Source organism: Bidens hawaiensis, unplaced genomic scaffold (assembly GCF_021521415.1).
Source record: "Bidens hawaiensis isolate Kalapana, Puna unplaced genomic scaffold, B.hawaiensis_p1.1 tig00048826_1, whole genome shotgun sequence".
In the NCBI taxonomy this organism is placed as follows: Eukaryota; Viridiplantae; Streptophyta; class Magnoliopsida; order Asterales; family Asteraceae; genus Bidens; species Bidens hawaiensis.
This window is the reverse complement of record NW_027498719.1, coordinates 72,609-77,146: the sequence shown is the minus strand read 5'-3', so window position 1 is coordinate 77,146 and position 4,538 is coordinate 72,609.

Genomic DNA, 4,538 nt, shown 5'->3' with positions numbered 1-4,538 from the left:
ACTTGGTGTTTAGGGAAAAAGCCGAATGCGTTAGTTCACTCCGGGTCTCCAATCCATTTGTCTTCATTGATTGAGGAGATAAACATGTTGGGTTATCTTTAGATAAAAAATAGAGTGAGACTAGGTGGCTATCTTAGAATGAGAGGTGCAGCTTTCGCTTGTAACGAATAAGGCTTGATGGGTGTTGGGTACGCAATTTTGTTTTTTTTCTTTTTTTTGTGGCACTTTTTTGGACGTTTGTTGTTTGATTGGTTGGTCTAGCGTCTTGCTAGTTTTTAATTGAATTGCTTTTTGTTGGCTGTTAAAAAAAACGAAAGGGTGATCGGGTTAGGGGTGGCGACGGGTAAATGGGTGTAGGTGGAGCGGGTAGTCCGAAGAAAGGAGAAGAGGGTGTGAGATGCTTTTCATGTACAAAAAATCGGGTTATAGAACCCGGAGAAAGGAGAAGAGAGTGTGAGATGCTTGTTTGTGTAAGGGAGATTTGGAGCAGAGGGTTCATGGGTAATTAGGTGCCGGTGGGGAATGGTTTCGAACGAGTCAAGGACAGAGGCTGACTTGTTGAAATCTATTTGGTTTTCTGGGTAATTGGGTGCCAGTGGGAATGGTTCTGATGGGTTCAAGGACATCGGCTAACTTGTTGGAATCCATTTGATTATGAAGTTTTAACTTTTTCTTTCTTTGCTTTAAGGTAGCGTTTGGTGTGCATGAATGAGAGGCGGAATGGAATAGACCATTATGATGGAATGAAAAAAAGTGGGTTTGGTTGGACAATGGAATGGAATCACCCATTACCATGTCCATTCCATTCCCCCCCTAAAACACCACAAATTCATTCCATCCACCCCCTATGTTTTTTTTTCTCATTCCATCCCACTTTCACACTATGTCACATCCACCACCCTCTGTAAAGCCAAAAATATGACTTGCGATATCAAATGACAAAACCCGTTATATATTTATGGTCAAGATAATATTTAATGTCAGCGAGCAAATCCGGACACGAGATGAGAGCTTCGACACGCGTTTAACTTCAGCGGGAAAGCTTCTAGAATGTTTTTTTGTTTGGCTATAAATAGGACTTTATTTGTTAGTTTTGTGTGTGTTTTTGATGGTGTAAACAACCACACAAGGGGAGCTCACCTTGGATGGGATCGGTTCGTTTTAATATTATGAATCTTTTGTACCGGTTACGAGATCGTTTCTTTATTTTATCGTTATATTATTTATATTTAGTCGTTTGTTTCACCGCACCCGTCTCGAGCAATTATCAAGAACAAAGCCATTCGTTGTCGGATCCGGCGGTTTCGGGACCTACAATTGGTATTAGAGCGGGTCGAATCTTATGATTCAACTTTGTTCTTGATATTCGGGTTCTATTTCCGCTATTACCCGAACCGAGACGTTAAAGAACCGTTGAAGTTTGAAAATAAAGTTTGAAGATCTTGAAAATAAAGTTTGAAATAAAGTGGGAAATAAGCGTGTTGAAGCTTCTCCTTGTAGATCCAGATGTTCGGGATCTACAAGTGCCAGATCCGGGCGTTTCGGGAACCGTTACGCCACACACCGAAATTCCGGCGGCCCTACGGTTCTTCTCCGGCTACGATTCTAGAGATTGGAGATGTAAAAATCAAACTCCGAGCGTGAGTGTCGGTTATATCTGTTTGCTGTGGGAGGTCGGTATTCTGGTGAGTGTGGTGGTGGTAGGATGATGAAGGTGGAGGTTATGGTGGTGATTCTAGCTGGCCGGAAAAAGGGGTGCCGGAACCTTAATCGGTGATGGGAATTATGAAAAAGAAAAACAATATTGGTGCCTTACAATAATATCACAATATACGAGTGGCAGTGTTTAGTGATGTTATATGGCTGACCGGAGCTTGTTTTTCCGGCTAAGGTAATCGGTGGTTTGTGAATGACAGCTGATGACAGGTGGTGTTAGAGAAGAGCGATGGTGATGATGTATATCTTGATTTTGTTAAGCAATTACTGATGATGTTTGAAGGGTGCTGGCCGGAGCATGCTTTTCCAGCGAAGGCTGGCCGGTGAACTCAGGTACATGTACCATGAATATTTTACATGGCTTGCTAGGTTTTTATCATTTTTGTCTCGTTCATCAAATCACCAGCAACAAGTTATGGGCCTACTTAGTGATGGACTGATAGGTTGTTTTATTTGAAAACATGTTATGGGCCTTGTGTGTTGGGCTGGGCTAGCAAATATCTTTTGGCTGTAAAGTGGACATGCCATTATAGATTTGGGCATGGCTATTTAATCACAAATTGGGCAGATTGTATAAAACCGGTCCAGGCGCGGGTTCGAGCGCCAGCGGAATATGCCCCAGCTCAGTTTGAGCTATGATACAATTATGTCACACCCCAACTTACGGCGGAATATGCCGGGGCGTGACATAATTGTATCATAGCTCAAAAGACACTAAAATAAATCCACGTGTCAATATCTAAATTATCAAATTCATATTATTCAAATACGCAAAAGCACAAACATTGTCTCATATAAATAAACATGACAATTAAATATAAAGAAGTAAATAGTCTTTAATTAATCATGCATCCTAAGGTCCAACTACTTTTTAATCCCTTGATTCTTCATCCAATGTAGCTACCTGCGCCAGGCGGGAAAATACATAGTTTGTCAACATAAAGTTGAGCAAGTAAACACGGTTTTTGAATACGTTAATATAAAAATGACAATTCCTTGCGATAATATGAAATACTACAACTAGCATAACGACAATATAACAATAATATAAAAATTGTCTTTTCACTCGAATCACATGGATAACGAGCTACTCCGACGGCGTATGATCATACTAATGAGGATGAGAATGAGATACCAACCACCAATGCATAAATTAAACACATAGTCACATTCGCACATATAACTAATTGAGCAATATCATAATACGCAAATAGTGGAATTGTAGTGAAAATGGTTTAACGCATAACGCCCCCAAAATATAAAACGGTAAAAAAGGGGATGTGAATTACTTACCTTTTAGTGAGTGGTTTAGTGAGGATGAGACAATAATAAAAGAAAACGAGGATGAACACGTTCAAGCCTTTGAGATACGTCAACAAAGATGCCCTAATTGTTAACGATAGTATAATTAATAAATGAGGAAAAGAATTTATAACAATTTGAGGTTTTAGGAGATGCATTATTTGTTGTTATTATAACTAAGATTATTATCATTATTATTATTATTATTACTATTATTATTTGTGTTAATACTATTATTTGGTAAGCGATATATATTTTATCCATATTTATATTTTCTTGTAAATAGATCTTAAATAAATAATAACCGATATTAAGTATTAATAAACATTATATATATATATAAATGAAACATTAATTATATAAAAGAAATTTCATATTATTTATCCTTATATATGTATATAAAAATATATAATATATATATAGGAAACTATGACGCGAAGCCGTGGTCAAAATTACACATCTTGGGTTTGGTTTCATTAAAATAATGTTTATTTATTATTATATTATGATTATAATAAAAATAAAACAAAGATTTAAGTAAAATAAAATAGATAAGTAAAAACCGGATCCAGGGGGCTTGAACCTGCGCCTGGACCGGTTCTATGACTTTTTTGAAAGTTTATGACCAGATACAACCAGCATTAGTTTCAAATAACATAACCCTAGATCATGAATTCGTTGATTCGTTTGCTGTTTGTTTAAATTAACTTAAGGTTTTTGTTAATGGAACAAAAACGAGCAGAAACCATATATTAATTACCGTTTATAGTTGCGGCTTGAGGGTTAACGGCCAACAGTTGAGTCGCGGACAAACTTGAGTTCGTTGATGGTATGGACGCGGTTTAATCAACAATTGAGTTAGGGTTTAGTTTCGTGGGGTTGAGAGGAACGTGTGTGCACGTTTAATTGAAATTTTGTTATGTATTTATAGGGTATTAAGGTTAGGGCAGTCGCGGGTTTATAATCGAAATTAGATGTGATTTTGATTTGTTTTCCATGAATAGAGTGTCGGTTGAACGCGTTTTTGATCAACAAAAGATTTGGCAATATCGATTTTGTGATTACGTTCGTTAATTACGGCTCAAGAAAGGAAGGGGGTATGGATGCTGACGGGAATTAGAGAAAGAAAGGAGGGAAAAGAGATAATATTGCACTTAGGTCCTTGAGCTTTAATGTGTGATGCAAAGTGGTTTAGAAGTAAGTTTAGGGGTTAGTTTTGCATATTGTTGATAGTCTAATAATAAATATATAAAAGAAAATAATTAAACAAAAGAAATCTTTTATTGATATCTCCCCGAACACGATCCGGGTCGGGTAACGATTACAAAGCATTAAACGGAAACCTAAAATGTTACAATTTAATCACAAATTGGGCAGATCATGGGAACTTTTTATTGTTGTCGTGAAATAATTTTATGTTCGGGGTTGACCAAGCTGAAGAAAGTCAAATGCGATCGGGTTTTTCGTCATTGTTAGACCGTGTTCAAAGTGTATTATTTCCATATTATTTTTCAAGGTGC